The 26767-nt window shown below is 30.1% G+C and overlaps 1 long non-coding RNA gene across 2 annotated transcripts; it reads left to right on the forward strand.

Moving 5' to 3' along the window:
- The first annotated feature begins 23744 nt into the window (after positions 1-23744).
- Positions 23745-26367, forward strand: LOC118191839 (uncharacterized). Of its 2 annotated transcripts, none has more exons than XR_004758676.2 (3): positions 23745-23786; positions 25161-25302; positions 25961-26367. It is a non-coding gene; the product is annotated as an uncharacterized LOC118191839 (long non-coding RNA). The 2 variants fall into 2 exon arrangements; XR_004758677.2 differs by having other exon boundaries at positions 25182-25302.
- Positions 26368-26767: the final 400 nt, after the last annotated feature.

The raw sequence follows: 26767 nt of genomic DNA on the forward strand, positions 1-26767 counted from the left end.
TCTTCATTCCTTAGACCAAGGCCCACCAGCGGCCGAGCGGTAAAGTCGCTGAACACTGGTTGTTCGGTCCGAGGTTTGAATCCCGCGAACGGGCCGGCTGCATCGGCGTTTTCCTGGTTTTCTCAATGTGTAACATGTATACGGGCCAGTTTCTCTTAGAAAATCCTCCACGAAGGCATCCATCCCCTTAGGCAGATAGCCCGCGAGGCTTTGCCATAATCACACACACATTCTTTAGGCCAGCGTTTCCCAAACTGTGTTACGCGAACAGCCATTGGTTAGAGAACGGCGAATCATTGTCTGCTTTTGCGTATTTAACACAATTTAAAACAAACTACAACAGTAGTTTACTGATTTTCTTTCGTATGTTACATTGATTTATAAGGTATTTCTCCCGCCTTCCTAGCGTGCCTTTGTGGTGCGGTGGTCTGCGTGCTGGGCCTGTATTCCAGTGGTCCGTGGTTCGATTCCCGGCGAAGGCATTGCTAATTTTTCATCTTGCCTGCTTCCAAAAAATACCTAATATCTGTACAGATTTTGTATCCAATTAAATTGCCTATTGGCTGCATCTGAGAAGAATATTTATGTAAATGGTTTTTAAGTTCTGTAACCTACCAAGGGCTAAGTGGACAAGGATGTTGAATATTGTTAGTTCCAAATGGATTCAAATCTCTGCAAAGGGGAGGTTACAGGGTCGTTTTTGCAGTTTTCTCTGGGTGTAAAGGGAACATGAGCGTGTTACTTTTAGAAAGTTCTCCTGAAAGGTATCCCATATCTTAGACAGATAGCCTTACATTCTTTGCTGTAATCAGAACAACAGAATTCAGTTCGAAATAAATTAAATGACGTGTTATAACCAAACCGGAGGAAGATGTAATATTAGAAAACTTAACACACATATAAAAATTGTTATAAGTTTTGCCAGATTTGTCAAAAGATAAAGAAATAAGACAAGTTTCTTCTGCTTTTAGAAGCAAGAAATATGAAAAATCAGCCATGGTCTCGCATAGATTCGATAATCAGACCTCCCGACTGCCAATCGGACGTGCTTCTATTACACCAAGAAAGGAATTACTAACGAAGTAGAGAATTCATTATATTCTTCCCCTCCACTTAATTAGAGACTGAAGAAAAGGTTTACCAAAATACCAAATTCAGGTGGCTACAATTTATCGTCCACGACATATTAGTTCGACTGCCACTTGTAGAGCAATCTCTACGTTCGTGTAACGAAGCATACCATACCTTGAAATTTGCACAAGGAATGACGATTTAAGCCTATAAAACGCTTCTACCTAGTGTTCAAAAGCATCTTGTATCACCTCACCAAGCGCAAACCCCATTATAAAATCTTTCTCTTTGTATTTACCGAAGTTGCTTAACTATTCATAAAAATTAAAAGCGCAAACCCCATTATAAAATCTTTCTCTTTGTATTTACCGAAGTTGCTTAACTATTCATAAAAATTAAAATTTGTACACGTTTTACACTTTTCCAGATAAATTTACGCTATTTTTCTGATTTGAGTATATTTCCTTTCAATTATAGAACGGCCGATAATTGCTTCATTCGTGTAGGGTTTTGTGCCAAACACTGTCGTTAACCACGAAAAAAGTTTCTCACGATATTTTAAATAAAATCCTGCAAAACTCTTCTGGGTTGTTCTCTTGATGATGACAAAAGATATTTTCTTTGTAAATATAGCTACACAGAAATATGTTTTTTCTTACATTTTATTGATCATTTTTAAACCTTAAATGTTTAATCAAATATTTAGCCTACAAAGAGTATTTTTATCTTCATGAAAGCCATTAATCTCCAGCAACTAATAAAAAATAAGCATGTTAAAACTGAAATGGTAACACAAGATTTATACGAACGCAAATTATTAAAAAAGTAAGTAAATTATTTGTTAAAAATCATTAGTAATTTAAATTATCAATATCATCATCAAGTAAAGTAATTATTAAAAAACATTTAAATGAAAATCCCTGTTTTCTCTTAATTAAGAATTCTGAGAAGGAACTAACTTTAATATTTTATCAACTGACAAAAGAAATTAAAGGGACACTTTATACTAGTTAGAACTATTTTTAAAGAAAATGACACCATAAGCAATCAATATATATGAGTTATTTCATCAAAGTCCAATATAAGTGAACTTATTTATACTCGTATAGTTTTGCATTTTTTATTTAACTTAAATTTGAAAAATAGTATACAAAATTATATTTGTTTCCTTAACAAGATGTTTTGCATCATTTTTCAGAGTCAAAAGCTGCCTCATGGACATTATTTCATGCAAACAATTCTATGGTAGAAATAAGGTTGCATTATTTGCTAAATAGAGCTCAAGATTTTATGAGCACAGTTTCAAAATCTCTGAAGTAAGTAAATAAATGTTGGAACATATAACTGGAACAATTATGTGAAGAAAAGTACATGTTTTAATATACTATGCCAATATTAACAATTTTAAAAGTGAGATCATAATTTAAGTTGAAAATACTTGATCAAAATTTGAAGTCAATTAATTGTTTTATATGACATAATAAATGCAGGGATTACAATTAATCTGCGATACATGGAATTTTAGTCAAAAACGCGGGTATAATTACTGTTCCCCAACCTGAAATGTCTTGCAGTAATTATCAAAAATAAATTTTTTGCCTAAATATGAACGAAGCGTAATTTTTTTTTATGATTAATGAAAAAAGTTGCCATAAAATATTTCAAATATTAACTTATCGAAAATCTTTCAAATTCACTTAAATAAAGTGTCAATTAATTTTTCTCTATTCGTTATATATTTTATTCTCTAGCGAAAATATACTGAGAGTTAAATTCGTATAAAAGAAAATCTGCATATATGTTCTACTCCTACAATCTGTTAACCATTTTATTTAACTCTGCGTTTAACCTCAAACTTAAGTATCGTTTATTAAAACATAAATGCTCAGAATAGGACAGTTTTATTAATCGTTCTGATTTTCAATGTTTCATTTAGTGATAACAGCTATTATAGGCCTCATTTCGCAATAAATATAATTCTGTTACATATGACAGAATATATTTAGTCTCTTCCTGACAAACTCACATCTTATGATACTCAGGTATAAAGGCTGTTGCGAATGGGAATCAAATACTAGGCATCTCATAGAAATATATTCTCCCTTTGGCTACGCTGTGGAGGTGAAATTTTTTTTGCTCTTGCCTTTCTCATATGAGTCACGCACTGAATATTTTCGTGAGTAAGGCTTTGATTACCTTGCGAAAAATTTCATCTAGTACTTGATGAATTTTGAATTTAGGGAAAAAATGAGCTATTTAGCTTTAAGTTGCTAGTTTAAAAACAGATACATAGGGCAAAAAGGACGTTGTATAATATTACTGATTGGGAATATAGGCAATATAATAATAACTTTATTATTATTTTGCAATCTTAACAGATGCCGGAAGACTTAAAAATTTAAGATGGCTAAGGGTTTTGCAACCACTGCGCCTGCAAAATTTCGGTTAAGCATCAACTGTAGAAATAAGAAGCAAAGATGGAACTTGAAAGAGGAACGCAGTTTTTTGGCTGTCAAGCATATTTTTATCTCGGTGAATAGATTTGCTGAGATAGGGACTCATGAAATGTAAATGATAAAGGTATATAATTTCGAGGAATTCGTCTCCAGTTTAATTTTTCATTAAACATTTCTATTCTGAATATCCAAAAGTGCTGCAGGAAACAAATCGGCAATGAATTATTTTATAAACATTCAGGGGAGAAAAAGGGGCATGATTTATTTCATATCTACGAGTTCTCATTGAAAGTTTTTTTCTCTCTAATTTTACTGTGCTTTATACTTCGCTTGGCCTTCCTAAATTTTTTTGCTAAAGAGAACTCTTGCTTTCATTAGTATAAAATATGTATATTCCTTTAGTATGAAATATTTTATAAGAATTTGGTAATATCCAGCCGTTATTAATTATATGTCTAGTTCTCAAAAGGAAGTTTTTATCCCTCTAATTTTATACTGAGCTTGTCGTATCTAAGTTTTTTGCTGAATAAAATTTTTGCTTTCATTAATATGAAATATGTATATTTTTACATATCTACGAGTATTCAGTAGCTTTCTTCATAAGCACAGTATTATTACTCCTATACGAAAATTGATTGACCATACAAAATACTCCGTGTGGATATAAAGAAACAGTTCTTCGGTTCTCAAGCATAAAATTTTTCTGTAAGAGTTAGACTGACTCGAGGTAGTAAAATATGTACCTCTTCCGTTAGTTCTTCAACGTTTGCTTTCTAAGCTCTGATTGTACAAAAATCAGATCTATTACACCTGCGTTGAAGATATTAACATTCTGAATGTCTCTTATTACTTAAATTATTTCTTGAAAAGAAAAAGAAAAAATATGCATTATAAGACTAAACAATAGCAAGTAAATATATTTATAATTTTAGGTAAGGAAAACCAAAGATATTTCAATAACACAGTTGTTGAATTATAAGGATAATTTACAAGACTGTTAAATCTGCGAAAAAAATTAAGTTTTGCGGTTACTTCAGCATTACTGAATTTAGTTAAGCATCCATGAAATTATTCGATGAAGTTAAAAAATCATGATGAAGTTAACAATAATTTTTTCGTAAATGCTGGACTCTCTGAAAATCTGTTTCAAAGCCATCGAGAGTTATTTGCCCAAAATCTAAGAGAAACTATCTTGTTTACACGTTACAGATGGGACAAACTACATGCATCCAGCTAAATCCCCAGGATTCGAAATCTGGACTGAACTACCACTGTACAGCGACTTTACCGCTCGGCTGCAGTTGGGACTAAAACCAAATTATATAAAATTAGGAGACATTTTAAGAAGTTCGAATGATCTTGAGCGCATGGCTTAACAGTGGTTTAAAACAGGAAAATCTCTGCATAGCTGAGATTGATTGCAGTATCCACAGTAGCTAACAGGTGTAATTTGAAGATACTTAACATTTTATAAATCAGACCTTTTGACTACAATACCTTATAACTGAAAATGATCATAATAGTTCACAACAGTCAACAGTTTTAATTCTAATGTCTTAACTTTCAATCAAATCAGGTGTAAAAATTAAATTTTCAAATTAAATTTCTCTAGAATCCCAGTATTTGAAGTGTTCGTTTTATTAACCGCGCGGGAGAGTTAGAGAGTTAACCAATAAATTTGAATATTTTAAGAATAATGTTACTTTCTGGATGCTATAAGTAACACGAATAAGACATCCAAAGTTTATAAAAATCTGCACTTTCCATGTTGAGAAATGCTGAAATGTAAAATTCCATTATTTCGTAAGGGAAGTTACACTTAGACACTATTAGATACATTCTCTCGGCATAAGCCATCAGCAAAACGCATGTGCTTAGTCTTGTTTTTATTAATCATCAGAATTCAATGAACTATGCTAACGAACTCTCTTCTCTAAAAATGAAATATGTTGTTGAATAAGCAAGAAATAAAAGAAACATTAAAGAATTACTAATAGTCATTTTGCACTTCTTGCAAACAGAAATTTGTGTTGGCGACTTCAAGATAATGTTTTACTGTTGATGATTTAAATGGTTTATATATAGATTAACAAAATACACCACAAACAAGTTCAATGATAAATTTTCATAAAAATTTTAAAATGCGCAGTGAATATATACATTTCATTATGCTAAAATTACTTTTTTATGTTTGGTGCTTTCATTAGTTGTGTTTTGAGCTTTTAATCTCAAGCTGTTTTCTACAAGTCAAATTCGACTGTGATGATATAGAGCTTAAACCATTTCCTTCTAAACTTTCTAAATTTCACCAAACCTAGTTACTCTGTCTTTAGACGTGGTCTAAATCCACAGCATGAGACGTTTGCCTGGTCAGAGACTATTCTAACACATTTTCATGTGGCAGAATTTATGAGGAATTCAATAGAGGTAATTAAACTTCGAAACTTTCCTTGAGGTCTCATTTTCATATGAAGATATATAAAAAATTTATTTAAAATTTTATGTTAACAATAACATTTATGAAAGATATCCTACTTTTTAATTTATGTAAGATGTCTAATTAGATATCAAAACTTCTTATGCTTACTTGATTTTATCAAGTTTTTGTTAATTACAGTTAAAATTTTAAAGCTGTTTAAGCATATTAAACGTATTTTAATTATATTTATTTGTTATTAATTCTTTGACTGGTTGTTACTACCACAAAACAGATTATTATAAATTAGAAATGAAAGAAAAACAAACATATGTGATATATACAGTTTTATAGATTTTATTTGCAGTTAAAAAGTGCCAGGAATAAAGCTTGTGTATGCCATAGAAACGGTGTGTGTATTTGGTGTATTTAATTATGGCAAAGCACACGAGGGCTATCTGCCTAAGGGGAGGGATGCCTTTTGTGGAGGACTTTCTAAGGGAAACTGGCTCGTATACACGTTACACATGGGGAAAACCACGAAAACGCCCATGCAGCCAGCCCGTTCGCGGGATTCGAACCTCGGACCGAACTACCAGTGTTCAGCGACTTTACCGCTCGGCCGCTGGTGGGCAGAAATGGTTTAATAAGATTAATTTTTGACAACTTTGGTAGACATATAGCAATTTTCCATCTATATCGCTGAATATATTATCGTTAACATTAAATATATTATTTTCCTTGATAAAATCAAAAATTATTAAATTTAATTTCATAAGTGTTAACCAGGCGTAATTCTCATTAATTTAAAAAGAGTCATTCTGCTAAAATGTTTTTTTCTGTGAGAAGTTTTAGAGTTGTCTCTATACTACATACAACACTTAAAAAGTAGATTTGTTATTGCGAAATTAATACAAATATATGTGAATTGCTTTATTTGATAAGCTCTCGACAGTTTTCCATATTATGCTCATATTTTACTTGGACAAGTTTTTGACCTGCCATAGAGATGCAGAGAAAATTCGGTGGTAAATCATATATATATGGACAAAAATAAGTAAGTCACTATATATCAAGTAAAAGAATAGGAATTTCTTTAGTCACCACCTAATCAAATTAAGAATTTTTTTTTATTTAAACACCACACTTCTCTTCACCCTCTTACTTAAAAACATGGCTTGAATAAAAATATGCTAAATCTTCGTTATTTGATATTCCTATAGAGTAGTTTTCAAAAACACATTTATTTTATATTTTCTGAAAATTATAAAGCAGACTTTTCCCTCACAGTATGAGAATAGCCTTGAATAAACTTATTCATCCTTATTTTGTTTTGCTAGTAATCGCCATTCTATTTTTCAATGTATTCTATAGCTTATTCGTCATCACTGAATGTTTTTTTTTTTTTTTTTTTTTTTTTTTTTTCCTAAGATATTTTAAGGATAGCTAAAAAATAATAGTAGCATTTAAATGTGCATGAAATATCCCGAGATAAAGTAATTACTCTTAATATATATTTCCTTTATTAATCACATATTTGTTAACATCAGATTTTACACACCAATAATTATGTTTTAAGATTTCATATTTGAGTTGCATAGCAAATATTAAGTAAAGAATTTTTCAAGCGAAACTTTCATATTTAATTTTTAAGAAACTTGAAATATTTTCTTGTCCTTTTTCAGCGTATAACATTTATATAAGTAGAGAGATTAAATTTAAAAAAGTAATCTGAACAGAAGCAATATTTGAATAGTTTGTTTTTCCTTACATGCAATACATTATTCTGCATACAGATTTAATTTGATTTCGCAATTAAGGTGATTAACATAGTTATTATAGACGAAAGAGAAAAATAAAACGAGTTTTTAAAAGTGTTGAGCATATAATTGACATAATTGCGTTACCTTATTTTTGTGGTTTTTAAATTTTGAAGAGCAATCTGCCTTCAATGCATTTTTTTCTCGTATAAATTTAACGAGCAACTGAGCAAAAATATGAGTTTACGACTGTATCTGTTTTACGACTGTATACACAGTATCAAAGTGCTTTAACATTTTTATACAATTTTTTCATTGCTTACAGACACTGTAATATATTAACTGTTAATTTATAATTTACTGCATTAAATCTCCTAATATTTCTTCAATAAAATATTATTTATTTTGATTCTTATTTTCTTCGTAAGCGATAAAGACCAGTTTTTAGAAATACGCCCAATCAGTATTTGGTGTTAATTAGTAAATGCACATAAATTAAAGATAGAAAATAACTATTGCTGTATTTGCTCATATTTTACTTACTGTGCCCAACGTACTCATTATTGTTATTAATTAATAATAATTGAACAATTAATTCATTGTTAACATTAATTCAAAATCAGTTTCTATTAATACCTACTCACTAGTACTAGTAATTCATTAATACTAACATATTCCTTATTACTATTAATTCATTATTACAAACTTACTTGTTTTTAATATTAACTCATTATTGCTGTATACTTAACTTACTTATTATTTAAAATTCTCTTAATTAATTCACATGTTATTGTATAATATCTCTTATATTTTCAATAAGCTCCTAAATAATGGGCAAGATTTCAAATTAAGTAAAAAGCAACCTTAGTTTGGAGTAGATTTTGAATAAAACTTCATCGATTTCGAGAGCTATTAAAATATGCATTAAACTATGTCTTCCTGTTTACCGAGTTTTAATTTTACATTCTCTTCTGTGTGATTAATGTGCAAGATTTTAAAATCGGAATACTGCAATTCTCAAATTTCAGAACAGTAAATTCAAATTCAGTATTTTCTTAAAGGAAATTAGTTTATTGGTTACATTTAAAACCCCCTGATTAGCTTAGTGGCTTTAAAATAAGAAAATTTTCTTCAACTTTGATAATAAGCTCTTACATTTTAAAATTAAATATTAACTCTCTTTTCACTGCTCTATATCATCACTCTCTGAGACTACAATTGTCTTTTTATGAGGAAAGTTTTTATTTTACTGTCATAATCAAAAGTACATTGAAAAAAGGTAATTGATTTAAAACAAAACCGTGAATCAAACTATTATTTTTGACTGCGACAATTTTTTACTTTCACTTGCAGTGAAAACCTTCTGTGTCTTCAGGAAAATCTCGTACACTGTTAATACGATAACAAGCAAGATTTTAAAATTTTGATACATGAAAATTACTGTTCATAATAAATTGTATGCAAAATATAGCTTAGACAAATTTTAACTGAGTAATACGGCAGTTTAAGTTGTTGGAAAATTTCACTAAATAAGTAAGATGTTTCAAAAGTTTTAAGGAAAATTAATTACCAGTAAATAACAGTTTAAAGAAATTGATAAATCATTCTATCGAGACCTTTTGCGATCCTTTTTTTTTATTATTAAAACTGCCTATACATGAAGTGATTAAACAAATGGTAGAAATATATGAAATTATTTAAATAATAATACTGACCTCTCCCCAGTTTCTTAAATATGTCATTCTTCTCCGTTTAGAAAACTCTTTATCCCCACATCAAGGTAGATGTAGGCAGGCGCATAAATGCAATCACTGCGTTTGACGTTATAGACGAATTCTCAGTGTACACTACTTACTTGGTCGAAGCCCTGGAAAGTACGGTGAGTAAACTTTGAGTGCATACTGGAGGAGAAAATAATGTCGCCAAAATTGTTATGCTTGCTCCATAAACGCTATGATTTGCTCTTCACAGCTTCGGAAACGACCAATCTTTACAAAGAAAGGACTTTCAAAAAAAGGTACTTTGCGGCAAATTTAATGGAGTATTATGACTGAGCTATGATCTTGTTATGTTGCGTTCTCCAATGACCGTGAAACAAAGCATTAAAAGAAAAGTATATAGTTATTTATTACAGGATGTATCTCTTTTAGTTATCTATTAAAGGACATATTAAGAGTTAAAGCCTCAAAACGAATGAAAAAATAGAATTTATTTGAAGCAGTTAAAATATCTAAACGTAAAATTATTTGAAGTGTAAACGTGTTACCTAATGCTGATTGTCATAAAAGCGATTTAGAAAGTGATGTTTAAACTCTATGCAAATAGAAGGAGGAAAATAAAATTAATATTCATCTGTTTTTCCGTAAAGAACAATAAAACAAATTATAATGAAAATAACGTTTTCTTCCTAGTCATAAATGCTTGGACTGGCAGAGCTAGGACACGGATGACGCAAATGAAGAACTTATCTCACGTGAACAACTAGAAGGGGCACCAAATCAGCAATTAAAAAAGAGAAATTAAACTTTTTTTTTTTTTTTTTTTCCTATTTTACGTGCTCCGCTTTTAGGCACTACACGGAAAGTGAGGGTTGCCTTGCCCCGTGGAAGTCTTTTTAAAATAAACTGGCTCGTACCCACGTTACACATGGAGAAAACCACAAAAAGACCCATGCAGCCAGCCCGCTCGCAGAGACTCAAACTCCTAACCGAACTAGCAGTGTTCAGCGGCTTTTACCGCCCGGCCGCTGGTGGGCTCGAGAAATTCAACTTAGAAAAGAAATCACGATTATTTATTTTAGACACTGAAACATATCATCACACACAGAAACACCTCTGAAATATCATATTTAACTTCGTTAGCACAACATACACTAATATGAAAGTATTGTATTCTTGATATTGTTTTCAATCTAAGTACTATATATCAATTTTTCTGATTTCCATTAAACCTTTTTCGTAGCTGTGTCCTTGGTTAAAATGTCGCCTCTTAATTTACGTTTACCACAGTATAATGATAACGTAATATGCACTAAAATTATTTAAATTAAAAGTAACTGATTTACTTTATTACCTTTATGTATTTAATTCACATTTCTATTGCATAGTTTTGATTAATTCAGGAACGCTGTATAAAAAAGGCTGATGTTACAAATAATCCAGCTGAATTAAGAAAATAATGACATGAACTTGTTTTCAGAAGTACTGCGGCTTCACAGTTCTGTATACATTGTTGGAACTAAGATACTGACATTAATTTATGTTTATGCTAACGGAGTGCATAAAATGAATTATCGTAAGAAATCTTATGTTGCCATAATTAATGATTATATACTACCTTCTGTGAATCCGAATTATAACTCATACAATAGTTTCCATTGTAGGATATTCCATTAAAGTTCAAACTGGATTAACTTCGCAATAAACCTTTGAAAATCTACAAACTTTTCTTGGGAAGCGCAGCAACTGTTTGGAGTTTGTTTCAACAAATATAAAGCACAAGTGTTTATTTTAATAGCATGATGTTCTTGAAATGTTTAGTAGTATCAAAAAATTTTGTCGAGGAAAAATTAAGACCGTCCGGGCAAAAGAAGAGGAGAAGACTAATACTAATGCAACTGAAATTAGCGATTGTATAGATTCTGATTTTCTCTAGTAATGATTTCCCGAGTTCAGGTGAATACTCTTTGTGACTATGCATTGTTTTGGAAAAGAAACTTCAGTAAAAAGTAAAGTAAATGTTCTTCTTAATTAATAAAAAACAAGTTAAAAAAAGTAAAAGCTGAGGTTTTCAGCAAGTAATAGTAACCAAAGACTTGTTTGCCTACCAGAATGAATAAAATCGCTGAATACTGGTAATTCGAACAAATCCAGGCAAACAGGCGATCTGAGTGAACGTTTCCGTGTTCTCCCTCTGTGACGTAAATAGGAGTCGTCCACAAAGTTATCCTTTCTCTTAGGAAGATAACGCATGCTTTTTCTTACTCAGTTAACGAAAGCACATCAGAAAGTTAGTTAATTACTAACGGTTTCAATTTATTTAATGTTTAAAGCCATATAAAGAAATCATTACCGCATACTTTAAATAACTCGTTATTATTGCTTAATGTTTATATAAACGCGTCAAATTTATATAAGGCATCAAATGATAAATCCCTGCAGTAAGCTAAATCAAATAGCCTTCTGAAGAAAATCAGTTTTAAATTTTATATATTTTATCTACATGAAATTTAATGCTACAGGGAATAGTAAAGGTAAGTAAAACTTTGCAGTCAAAAACAATAACTTTCCATTACGCTGCACGCTATCCAGCTACCAACTCATTCGCTAGGTTCAAAAGTGATACTGTAGAGACGTTGGGTTTTCCGGAGTGAAAATGAATTACGCCATTAACGGGATTCGAACCACGGTTCTTTGAACGTTTAGCCGGACAAGCAGCGATTTACACCACGAGAGCAGAAGATAATTCCTCATAAAAGAAGCTTCAACAAACTTTAAATAATTTGTTTATGCAAAATCTTCCCTTCATAAAGGAAGGGATTTTCCTCTCTTTTGATACGTTTCTCACTAATTATTAAAAAACACAGTAAAATTTTTGCTAATTTCTAATTAGAGGTACTACAATAACTTTTTAAAGTCTCTGTTTTGATTAAAACTCAAAATTATGATCTCCTCTTTGGGAACAGGCAGTCTACTTGTCTCGGTGTTCAGTTTCCACTAATTTCTTACCGATGGCTCATACTCTAGTAAATATCCTTGAGCTTTGATTTTTACCATGATTTGACCCTTCGCATTCTCTTCGCCATGTGTGACTCGGACATATGCAACGTCATTTAGAGAGCGCTCGTCACTCAAAAGCCCTAGTTAGCTGGACGAATCAAAATTTAGGTTTGGATTGTGATTTAAATACGATTTGGGAATACTGCCGCTACTTCTAGCCACCTTTTGATAACATCTACTTGATAATAGGCACTGAAAATAAATTATCTCCTTTTATAAATCTGATCATGAGTTGACCATACGAAACCATCATAATTGCCATTTCGTTTTACTGTTTGAAACTTCGAAAATTCTTCTTTGGAATTTAATATAGGAACCGAATAAACGCTCGGTTGGCTATAATTTGCATAACATATAGACTCAAGTATTCAGTAGTTCTTCGACACAAGGAAAACTCTGAAACAAATTGAGGCTATACTTTTAACATTATCACAAAAGCCATAAAGGTGAAGATTATTTTTTCAGGTTACTTTTGCAATAGTCGACATTTTATGGCATTGCCTCTCATACGAAGGAATTTATGATGCTTCTTATAAACCTGAATAACTGTTATTTTTCGCTTTCAGATTGTTGATGTATTTGCCTGCGTATCTTAAATAAATATTTCTTATCCTGCCTATTCCTTGAAGGGAAAACGGAATTGTGATTTACCTCTCTTACTTTTCTTTTCTAAGGGGTTAGTGTTTAGTGATGTTGATAGAAACTGATAATTTAAAGTTCGAGATAGAAATTATACTTTTCACTAAATATTTAATTTCTTATTGGATAAGACTTTTATTTAACAGAAGAAATATATTTCAGCGAAAGGTTTACAAATATTGACGTTTAAACCGCTTTTTTTATCATCAGAATAAAAGTTTTTCCCCACAGATTCTTTTTACGTAAATCAGAGGGCTTTCTTAAATAATATTCACAGAGTTTGAATTCTACTAAAATTGCTAGTTTTCCTAAAATGAAGATTAGTAATTCGCTTAGCAACTTTTAACAGTTTTAAGCTACATGCAACGGAAGTAATCTGAGGATATTTTAAAACTAAGTACAGGCGTTTGTTACAACTGCTTATTATAGCGACCATTGATTTCGCTCATTATAGCGACAGATGAGAAAAGCCCTCACCATAGAACAGTATATATATTAATTTTATTTTCCTTAAATCAACTGTTAAAATGCTTTTTCTTTAAACCTCGAGAAGTGTTTATAACAAGCATCAATTTTACAGTGAAAATGCCTTCATTTTAAACAGTTTATCTTCATTTGTAAGTCAAATAAATATAGATAATTTTTTACATGTAAACATATTTCTTTTATACTTACATTTTAACTTTAAGGAAAAGGGTTTAAAAGAAATTTTGATCAAATTGCATAATTTTCAGTAACCATGCTATTAAAATATACATCAGGTACTACAGATAAAAATTATTTAATGTACATTTCAGATCATTTTCTATGGAAATCACCCTTAAAGTCTTTCAACAGAGAATAAACCATCTCACATCAAACAAGAAATGCTTCATAAATATCAGAAAAGCCTTGTTTAATATAAATGCAACTGCCTTTCGCTGCCAACGTTAAAACTGGAGGATGAACATAATCATAACTAATGCCAGATTTAAATGTCTATATGCTTTCGCAAACATAGTTCAAAATATAAAGTCTGTTATATTGAAAGTGACCAGACACCAAATTACGAGAAAGAATTTAATAATCCCTAACAGAAAAGATATTAATTTAATAATTGCGAATTTTCCTTCGTAACTTTCAGTGAAGGACGGAACGTAGGCAAGAACAATAAAGTTCAGACCTCTTTGGAATTCATTGAACTCTAGATTATGAGTCCAATTTATTCAATCATTCAACTATATATGTATCGTCATTTTGTTATTGATTAACCCCATCACATCACCTATCAAGTAATTTGCAATCATCACCGATCAAGTTATATTACCTTTCAAGTTACAAGCTCAAGTTATATAACCACCGATCAAGTTATATTACTTAGCTTTCATATAACAGTGAAAAAGACTAAGTTATATAATGCTATTCTAAATTCAATTTTAAAAGAATATAAATTACTGAAGACTAAAACTGCAATAATTCAGTACAAAGCTTGTTTATATTGAAAGCAGTGAAAAAATTAGAACTTATTTGACTTCCTAATATTTTACCATGCTCTTTTCCTTTAAATTATAAAGCCTATGTGTAGCCGAGTGGCTATGTGTAGACGAATGGCTTAGTTCATCTCACTACCGAAACAGTTGAATAAAATTTCCGTAGTTTTAGCCCATTTTTATTGTAAATAATAACTAGTTTCTTTTGAAAAGCCTTTTACGAAGGCGTGTACCTCTACCTGAGCCCCATACTTATAGGAAGGAGACAGTGTTTTGTTAAAATTGTATAAGGTATTTCTCCCGCCTTTTTAGCATGTCTTCTTGGAGTAATGGTCAGCACACTCGGCGCGTATTCGAGAGGTCCGAGGTTTGAGTTCCGGCGATGGCAATGCTCGTTTTTCATGTCTCCTGTTTAGAAATAACCTAATGTCTGTACAACTGACAATTCAATCCTTTCGGTTATAACTTAAAAAATTCTAGGAGAAGAGTAAATGTAGCCAGCCGTTCAATAAATAAACCGGCATTTTCAGATATTTAAGATTAAAATCTCAATGTGGAAAACGCAGTGTGGCGTTAAAGGTTCCTAGTGTAATCAAAGTGCAGAAGTAAATTCAGTAAATTTGAAAATTAATTTGAAAAAATGCAAATCTGTGCTGTTCTCTTTTAAGGCGTACATGACAAAGAGTACATTTGACAAGCTGCAGTTTGTGAAGTTAAATAAAAACAATAACGGGTAAACAATAACGATGTGAAATTAAATAAAAACAAAAATTTTTTGTAGAACATATTATTACAGCGCACTTTGAGGCAATCAGACTTCAATCTTAGTTTTAAAAATTTCTCGCTGCGAATTTGAAAATTGGAATAAAAAAAGAAAGAAAACGAAAAGCACATACTGAAAAATCGGAAATGCATAGCTACTGAAAAGAAAGAGAAACTACCTTCTTCAAAATTGCTTAATTTAAACCCGTCGTGAAATAAGTCATTTTCTGTTGAATAAGATTAATAGTCATCAAATTTCTAGATAAAATACCCGATTAAAATCACATACAAAAAGAATGTCGTTGCCTAGATTATTAATCTATAAAACATCATCATTTACCTGTCATCGTGCATAAGATGAATTTTACATTGTATATTTCCCTTTTCTTCATAATGCTTCAGCTGAGAGAATGGCAGGTGAGAGAAAGTGAAAGTGATGTTTCTGTCCTTAAATAAGGCGCACGTAGGAATACTAGGAAATAAAAGTGCAGACGTTGTGGCTAAAGAAGCTGCCAATAGTGCATCCTTATTTGAGTGCCCAACAACACTTCCAACCTCGCTGCTAAAGCATTCCACATGCAAACTTCTTATAAGACAGTGGAAAACCCGCTGGAATGATGCTACAACGGGTCGACGTACACATGCAATGCTCCCAAGTGTGAGCATGGATCTGTAGAGCAGAACTGGCAGCATGTCACATTTCCTAACAGGACATGGACCGTACAAAGCCTATCTGCATAGGTTTTGTCTATCCAACACAGACATCTGCGACTGTGCGAAAATGGGCAGTCCAGACCACTATTAATTTAAATGCCGCTTGGCGGCGAAGTTCCATCTAAAAAAACCAGCACCCATGTTTCGCGCAGCGTGGTAGAATAATATTCAAAATAATAATGTTGCTCTATCGAAACTACATGCTGTCACTGCCTAATGCGCTGCAAAAACGCCGTAACCTGGAACAGCTCTCATCACAGTCATTCCCCAAATAACTAAATTACTGTTTCATTTCCTGTAATATAAGTATTTAATTTTTTGATATATATATATATATATATATTATCTTTTTTTTACATATATGTAGTTATTTAACTCTTTTGTTATAAAAATCTTCGTTCCATCGAATCAACTTCTTGACATATACAAATATTTGTACTCATCCGGTGTAATACATTGTTCATACAGTTATCTAACTTTCGTAATATAAATGTTCATTCCAATATAGTAAATATGCCAACCTAACACATGAAATACCAATAACAATGTTGCATAATGTCTATATATTTCTGTAGTGTAAAAATATTTCTTCCACATTGATTGTCATCACTTAAATGTATCACATTTGACTTATTTATACACCAAATGTAGTATCCGTTTAATGCACTGCCAAACACATATATGTGTATACATACAATATAATTTCACTTATATATAGTATTGATTTAATGCACTGCCAAATGCATATATGTGTATACATACAATATAATTTCACTTATATATAGTATTGATTTATGTTATAAGAGTGTTCATATGTAATACTGTGCTATTCAAAATATCTTGTAACAAAAGAAAATAATATGTACTGAACAACAGGCCTTGTATGCCAATGTAACTGATTTCCGCAGAAATGACGTTCAATTCCATACGGTAAGAACTAGGACGGATGTCATCTTCGCGGAGTATAGTCCTTAAATAGGATGGGTATTGTCACTAAGGAGTTAAGAAAAATAGTATGAGGCACAGTAAGACAAACGAAGATTCATTAGACAGTATCTATAATTAATAAATCACAAAACTTCCAACTCTTCAGTATTATTATAAACCGGAGAAATTACCTTAAATTAATAAACAGTTTCACAAATTATTAAAGGCAAACGTAATTCAAAATAATTTTCTGTGAAAATGGTCATAATAGAGATAAATTTCAGTGAAGATACAGTCGCTGAACTCTACTCTGACAGTGATCCTGAATAGGCCTTCATTAAGTGTTCCGTGAAAAATAATGAAGACCTCTTGAAGATCACAGGAACATAATAGGAGAAGATAATAGGAATATAACTTCTGATCAAATTAGCTAAAATTTGTAAGCCAAGTTGCAAAATCCATCTAAATTTGGAAAAAATATTTAGGGAAGATTTTGAAATTCTGGAAATGATTACTGTAGGGATTGTTTGCAATATACACGCAGAAGAGAATGAATGTGTACTTACTTTCCTTTTCAGACATAAAAGTAAGCCTTTCTCCTAATGGGACTGTTACGGATGAAAAATGGGTTCTTTACCATAAAGTGAAACGCCCTAGACAGTAGGTGAGCTCAAAAGGTACATCAGTATCTATATAGTATATGATAATGTTTTGAGGAAAAGTCTAGAGAATTTATGAGCAGGAAATTTTAATGTTTGGTTAAATACAGTAGAACGCTAATATAAAAGAGAGGGAAAATATTATTGATTACAAGAAAGAAATAGGTGATCCATTATATTTCTATAAACAAAGGAAAGAAAACGGACCAATTAAGCCGAAATTTGATACTATGCAAGAAATCTGCAGCTACTTAAAATGGTAGGAAAAAGTATTTATTCTTTTGAAAAGAGTTGCATCAGAATTTGCATCACTTTATCCAAATACCAAATCAAAACAAATTTAGTTGAATCAATCATTATACTCAATATTTGCTGGTAATACTTTTGGCATTTTACCATTACTTGAAAATACTATATGCTTACTGATGCTCACTGCATTTTTAAATGTATTAATTTAATTAAAACTAAAAAATTAGGCATATTTCTTTTCCCCAGTCCTCCATGTTTGAGCCAGGCATTTATCAACGAAGTCTTGCTATTCATCGTTCTCAGGTTCTTTGATTTTTCATAACGCGGTTTTTAATTTACGTCAGTTTTATCATATTTAAATCTTTTAAACAATTCTTCGCATATAAATACCATATTTTTCCAAAGACGCTCCATATAGCCACTGCAGTCTTTTGGGTTTAAAAAAGAGAGAGATAAAGCATATAATGCTGGAGATACACTTCATCGGTTTTCATTTTTGCCTATGATAAAAATAAGTAAAGCATCCGCAGTACGACAGATTACAATAATAAATATCTTCTTAACATATTCGCTTCTCCAGAAGTGCCTTCGAGGAGAATTTTCAATAGCAGATTTTACCCTAAGCGATATCTGGAGATCACATAGGGAGGGAGGCAAAATGCTTTTTGAAACAACTGGTAACCGTAATTAAGTGCACTTAAAATATATTCCTAGATTAACAGTAATATTAATAGCTGAAGAAACTATGGCCTACCAGCGGCCGATCGATAAAGCCATTGAACACTGGTAGTTTAGTCCAATGTTCGAATCATGAAACGGGCTGGCTTCTTATGCTTTTTTGTGGTTTTCTCCCCTGTGTAAGGTGTATACGAGCTGTTTCCTTTAGAAAGTGCCTCCACGAAGGCATCCTTTGCTAAGGCAGGTAGCCCTCGAAGTTTTGCCGTAATCACATAAACCAAACAAGCTGAAGAATAGAGTATTTTCTACGTAAGCATTAACATTTTAATATTGATGCAATTATAAATATTTGTAGGGAAATACTTGAATCATTTATCATTTTTTAACACATAAGGCTGATATTTTTAAAATGCAGTTGGGAACTGAAAACTACTCTCAATTATTTTTCATTCCTGCAAAACATTGAATTAAATATGAATTATTATATCTCAATAAATTTATTTCAAATGATATAGGAAGAAAAATTTTTGAATATTTAAAAAATACCTCTTATATCCGTTGCATTTAATAGTTAAATATTGGTACATGTTTTGTTATTACATTAATTTACTTTAAATCTTTAAGCTACTCTCAATCATAACTCTAAACAGCATTTCAAAAATGTGTTATATATGCATTTTTTCTCAAATTGCTAGTACTGAATAATTGTTAGATAATTAAAAATTTTAAGTTCAAGAGCACTTTGCCATAAATATTTAGCATAACAGATGCGATTATTTATCAAAAGCTATCTGTCTATTAGTATATCCTATGATAATTCTAAGCTTCTGAGTTTTTGAAAAAGGGTTGACGGAAATTTTACAAGAAAGCATTTTTAAGCAAGTAAAAATTGTATTACTCTCAGGTCTACTCTCAAGATTGTTTCCGATCTATGTACATTTCTGAATATGACATACACTAAATAATGGTAGTACAATCTATCTAAAAGCTATGTTGTTTGCTTCAGTTATAATTTTGTAAATATGAAGAAATATTTCTTGCATGAAATCTGATCATACGTACACAAGAAAACAAGAATTACAACTCTCGTGATTGGAGATAAATTATTTTTCCTTTACTATCTACGTCTTTCTAGTTTATTTAAGAATTTCGGGATAGGAGGAAGATATTTGAAGTAAAAAATAAATTGTTGTAAACAACGAAGGGATATCTTAATTAAAGAATCTTTCTACCATTTTAACAGCTTAGGAATCAAATAAAGATTATATTTTTCTGCTTTTTCTTTATATTTAGGTTAATATTATCTTCATTAAAATGATAAATATCCAAAATTTTAGCTGCATGGCTTAGGCTAAAATAAAGCTAAAATCTGGAGATTCTTGTTAGCAAACAGAAGGAAAAATCAGCTTTAGTGCTCTTGAAGTAAGGAAATGTGGATCTTTATAAAATTCTTTGATATACTAATCATTTTCTTGAAAGACTTAAAGAAAATTAGCTGTTATATAAATTCCACATTTAAAAATTAATAAATCTCCCTTGCAGTCATCACTTTTGTCAGAATTTTCAGAACCACACGAAATACCAGTATGAGCAGTTTTACCCATTCAGCCACTTCCAGACAAAATGCGAATCTGTGAAAGTAGTATCTTAATATAGTTAACTAATTTTATGCCATATAATTTTATTGTCTGATATACTAGCAACTTCTTATTTCACAAAAAAAAAAGAAAGAAAGAAAAATTCAGTGTCCTTACACTGCAAACGAAGTTATTAGACCGAATCCTGTATCTGTTCATAAGAATGTAACTACAGCTGTCATCTAGATGGCCAAACGTTAAAACTAAAATCCTATCAAAGTAGTGATCGGTACTGAAAGATTTCAGACGCCGCAGAATTCCAATTTACCGCAGAACCACCTTTTCTTTCCAAATAAAATTTAGCTGGTTTTTTATTTATACTATCTTTATATTTTTTAAATAATACATTTCATATAGTGCATTATTTTTAAGAAATAACATATTATTCGATACACGATTTTTTAGAAGCTCAGTTAGTTACATTCTGTTATTATTTTCATTCAATAATAGACAACTTCGTTCACTCAGAAAGAACTTACACTTGTTTTGCAAAGTAAACACAGCTTTCTTTTACTTTTATTCAGCGCAATGAAAACAGAGAAAGGTAATTTGCTATTTTAATACTTTATGTGATGAAAAATTAATTACTTTGTTTTATTTTAGTTAAAATATAAGGGACTTGTGTATTTAGACAAATAAAACATTTTAATATATAATTTTAATTATAGTATTGCATTTTGTTTTACATAAGTAAAATATATTTTAACAATTTAATTTTATTTAAATAAAATACGGTAAATGTAAAACTCCCTCACTCTCAATATAGTAAAAACTGTATTGTTAGCCAAAAGAGAAAAAAAGCAGAATTATCTGACGTTTTCAAGTAGCCGGATGAGTTATTCTAGAAATTTTGAACTCTGTTGTATGGAGCTTCTATTTGGAACGCTGTACGCTCTGCTGTATGGCGCTGCTATTTGGAATTTATTATATTTGCTGTATGGTGCTGTATGCTGCTATTTTGGAACGCTTCTGTAGCATATGGCGTAAATAAAATTCAGTTTCTATCTTATAGCATACATTAAAAGAAGGAAATTGTGCATATAAATGTCTGCACTTTAAAATCACAGCAACCACTGTCATACACAGGTCATACGAAAACAAAGTAAATTCAAAACTCTCCTGAAAACTAAATTGATTAGTTTATGTGCACACATGGATAAGAGGTAAATAAAAGCTATTCCTTTGTGGGAACTAAGTTCAATGTTAATTACTTTTCATGGTTAGTTAATTCTTTTTCGAGCCCTTGATAAGTCCCCCCCCCCCGCATTTGAGATACCCAAAGCATGTAACAGTTTGAACAGCAAAAAAATAAATAAGTAAATAAATTTTGAAATCAAATACCTTTACATATGTTTCTAGAAATAAAATTCTATTCACACCTAAGTATCCTCAACGGATAGATATACAAACAAGGTCCAATAAGTTTAGCTGTAAATTTTAAAATTCAATCAATTGCAATGCTATATTTTCTGTCCATTACGTAAGAAAATATTAATAATACTAACTATCAGTGCAAAACATAGAATTTTCTTCATTATCAAGGTTTCTTTTCCCCATTCCTTGGAATTAATTAGAAGTTGGTTAACGAAATTTGAATTTATTTTATTCTCAGCTCCAAAGAAGCAGAAGCTTTCAACTTGCTTAAATGCTTGGTTATTTATAATTTTTGGAGTATTTAATTATTTTATACTGATATGTATAATATAATAATAATGTAATATGCATAATAAAATTAAACGAAAACAATAAGTTTGATTAATCTGTTAGCTAAATCAAGAGCTGAAAGCTGTTGTAATCAAGTAGAAATAACTTTAAAAAATTCATTTTTAACTTTTGCGATATCTTCTTCAAAGGGTTGGTAGTTCAAGAAATGTAAATATGTAGACTGTTTATTAGTTAATCAATATGTTATTTAATAAAATAAAACAAAAATTAAACATATTTTAGAAAAACTTAAATTATTAAAAATCGAATTAAATTGTAAATTAGCTGCCAATTAAGAGGCTGAGCAGCTAATGTACAATATAATTTTATTTTTCAATCAATCGATTTAATTTGATTTAATTAAATTATAATTTAATGAATTTAAATACTAAGGAATTACTGGTAGAAAGAAAATAAGTCCAAATTGCGAAACAAAATGAAGAACGTTATTATGAAAAGATTTTTTTTAATTACGCAAAACAATAATAATAATAAATAAAAGACAACTAGTAACTTCAAATATCAAAGAGGTAGAATTTTACAAGAAACTAAGAGAAAGGTCATTCCAAAAAAACCAAAATTACGAGAAAAGGCAAAATTGCATAAACATTCGAAAACAGGGATGAAAACCAAAGACAAAAGCAGAAATTAAAATGCTAAAAGGCAACTTATATTTTCAAAATTAAATTTTAAATAGAACATAAAATAACTTATTAGCTAAGAGGAAAATATTTATTATTCCTATCCAACGACTTAGAATCTAGACAAAAAAAGGGAAAAGAAAATGCACACTTTAAATAATAGGAAAAACTTAAATCTGAAAAATTAAATAATCGTACGATTAAATGGACTTGAAACCAGTAAAACAAAAGAATCAGTGCAAATGACATAAACTTTATCTCTTAAACATCCAAATTTGAAATAATATTAGGAATCAAGAAATTTCAGCTTTTCCTTTTTATAATTTTTGGTTTTTTCGATTGACTTTTTCTTAGTGACTTACAATATTCGACCTCTTTGGTATTCTAGATTACTATTTTTTATTTTTTGTATTATTTTAAAACATTTTTCAATACAATTGTCTTCAATTTATTTCAGTATTTAGATGTATTGTCTTTCTTCCAGTTCTCACTCATTTTACTCAACATTTATATCAGATTTTTTGTAAAATGTAAAATACATATTTTGTTTCGAGTCGAGTCGCAGTAGGTTATAGATGACGAATAATTTATTAAACTTTCTTTAAATTTTCTTCAAAAACATTTTCGTTTAAGTTGTGATTGTATTGCCTCCAAGAATTCATTTTCATTTGATTACTTTTGTTTTGAACTTAGAAGATATTTTAATTTGATTTTTTTCCTTTCGCAATTCATCCAGATATAATCAGAAATGCGGCGCAGTTAATAATTCTTTACACAGCTCCTTGACAAAGACTAAATAATTATTAGATTTTCTTTATTTTGTTGGTTTCTTTTTATATTAATTTACTTCTGTTTTAGTTTGATTTCAAAGCTTTTGCTTCATACTATTTTAATTTGTGATTCCTGTTAAACAGATTGCCATTTTTGGTATATATATGATATATATATATATATATATATATATGGCTTTGGTAGATATATGTATGTATTTCCTATACATTTTATCTTTAACTTAGCAATTACCATTTTAATGTAAGCTAATATGTGACTCTAGAAACTTCGAAATTTTTCGGATGGTTAGGCTCCTTATGTTACGTTACGTTATTCTAGCGTGGGGGATTCATTCAATCGCTTTGCCAATTCTTGCATCAGCATGTATCATAACGTCTTTAATTTATCTTGCAGGCGGCCTCTCGCATGGACGGTTCTCAGAAAATTTCCATTTGGTAAGATTTAAGATCTTTAATTTATTTCCTTATTTACGCAATAAAGACAATTCTTAACAATTTAGATCCTTACTTTTTTTGCAATATATTTTACTGGTATAATAGAAACGTATTTAATTTTTAATATATTCAACCAATAATTTTGTGAACATTTGTAACCTTGTTATAATTCAGAAAAATGGTTAGTTATGTATGTTACAGTATATTACGTACCAGTTATAAATCCGTTTTATTTCTACACATGCAAACTACATCTCTCTTTATTAATAGTTTAAATAAAGTCACTGTTCATTCAGAAAATTTGCATTTTTAGGTCAAATACTGGAAGCAGTTTTTACTGTTAAAAATGACGCTAAAAGAGCAAAATATATTTGCTTATATCTATAATATGCTATAGAGCAAAATATATTTGCTTATATCTATAATATGCTATAGAGCAAAATATATTTGTTCATATCTATAAAATGCTAAAGAGCAAAATATATTTGCTCATATCTTTCTAACTACGGCTTCCAAGAAATTTAATTACATTTTTGTTAATCTGAAAATCCCCTATTATTTTAATTGTTTTCCCTATTATTTTAATTGTTTTATTTCCAATTGGTATTAGCAATTTTTACATCTTATATCATTTTTAAAATATAGGAAAGAGACATTTCATTTTGACAGGCAATTATTCTTTTTGCTACTCTCGGCTAATAGTATGTTAATATATATGAGGTAAGATAAACAGATATTTTTTTATTATAGAATTTTTTAAAAAAAGAATTATTAATGGGTGCAAAATTTATTTAAATGACCTAAAACGAACTCTCTTCAATAAGTTACGAACATAATGTTTTAAACCTATTGATAAAGGTAGAAGAAATAACGTCTGCGAGAGTTTTCTTAATAGTTTCAAATGTAATTTTTCAGCATAATTTGTAGTCGTAATATTTTAAGACAGTGTTTTGTGAAATTTTGGGACACACCTGCTGACCTGGGTTCTAATCTAGGCGAACGGACTGGCCATATAGGCGTTTCCGTGTTTTTCTCCATGTGTGAAGTGTATACGCGCCAGTTTCCTTTAGAAAGTCCTCCATGAAGGCATCCCTTCTCCTTAGGTAGATAGCCCTAACGCGCTTTGCATTAATAAACTAAACCGAAACATAAAGTATGGGATGGGAAACAAGCTTTAATAAGTTACTTTTTTTATAATAAGTTTTGAAGGTTTCTTTTTGTGCTTTTTGCTACATAATTTCATATATTTATTTAGAATTACTAATTAATAATGATTATCAATTAATTTTTAACAGCAATTACAAATACTTATTCTCCACCATTTCATTAGCACATAATTTTTAAGAAGTCTTCCTTTCAAACTTTTTTCTTCAGGACTACTATATACTATTTCAGGACAGGACAGTTGTACTATCACTATGTGGTGCCCAGGGCCCATGCCAACAATAAATGCAATCCTGAGCTCCTAGCCACAATAAAATTTGTGGACTTCTGATGTTACTGTCAGACAACTGAGGTAAGCCCCGACAGTAACATATGGATGTGATTTTCTTAACGAGAAACTATGGCTAGCAATTTAGAATGAATTTTTTTTTTAATTTTTATTTATTTGTTTATTTATTTATTTATTTATTTCTAGAAATTTTGTAAGATTTGCAAATTTGACTGTTGCATAGTAGGAATTAATTTTATTTATCGTTCAGTTTAATACTGACAAAGAAATTAACCTAACTGATTCATAATTAAGTATTACATTCAGTACAATTTATGTTATTTTCAGCAGTGTCAAAAAAAAAACTAAAAATCTAAACAGAATTTTGCAGATTTTATAAACTAAAAACACTGAGCTGTAAAATTAGGCTAGCCTTGTTATTTTGTATTATCTTTTTATTTTACAATACATTCTTGCATTCTTGCATTTCAAAAAATAAGTAATAAATAAATAAAGAGAAAAAAAAGAGAATAATATGTAACTAAAAATATCCTAAATGAAGAGAAAAAAGGGTAGCCAAACTATGCAGTTATTAATTAGCAATTAACTCAAACTTTGTTTCAGTCATAAAAGGATAAATCAGCGATAAAATTTTGCATTATATAAGACTGTCGAAATATAGTTTAAACAGCCATAATTTGAAACAACTTGTATCTAACTCACTTTTTTATTTCATTTTCAGGTCATGAGTCGCTTAAGGAACGTAAAAGTGCCTAAAAAGCAATTGTGTATGATGAGAATAGACATCCAAAGAAAATGACCTTTTGTAGCTAGAAGAATGGAACTGCTGATAAGGACTGATTGTTTAGCATTTCAAGTCTTTGACTTTTTTATATTTTATCATGCTCATTATTAAATTAGACAACGGAAATAACATATTTGATGATAATGCCATTTGTGGATTCTGAATTTTGTTTTGACTTAGATATGTATATCTTGTTAACTTTCGCATTATAAGTTCATGGGAAAATTATTTTATTTTTAAGACATGTTTAATAAATGTAGTTCCATTAACTATCATAATTGAAATAAATTCAGTGACAACATTATAATACTAAAATGTAACAGATATGAGTATATGAATGAGAATTAAACATACTGTCAAATACTGTAAAGTATTTTCCTCAGTGCTTCATTTCAAACTGTGTCATTAAATAATCCTTTCGAATATTTCTCTCTTCTAATTCATCTGTGATATTCATTTAGAAGAACTAAAAAAGAATTATGAAGTATTTCAAAAATTATTTCTAATTTTATACTTCTTCACTACTGGTATAAATAAGAAATACCTTTTAAAAGTGTTTCTTTGAAAATAAATCTGATAATTTTAATACAACGAGCTTGGAGGTTGTTTGTAACTATAAGGAATTTTATGCTTTTTTCTTTCGAATAACGCCAGATTAATAGTATTTAACAAACTTTAAGACTGACCTACCTGCAAGGATCTAAAAAATATGATTACCAGACCTAAAATAAGGTTTTATGAAAA

This window comes from Stegodyphus dumicola, chromosome X1 (assembly GCF_044657685.1).
Source record: "Stegodyphus dumicola isolate Sdum_Otavi_A_Nest chromosome X1, ASM4465768v1".
NCBI lineage: Eukaryota > Metazoa > Arthropoda > Arachnida > Araneae > Eresidae > Stegodyphus > Stegodyphus dumicola.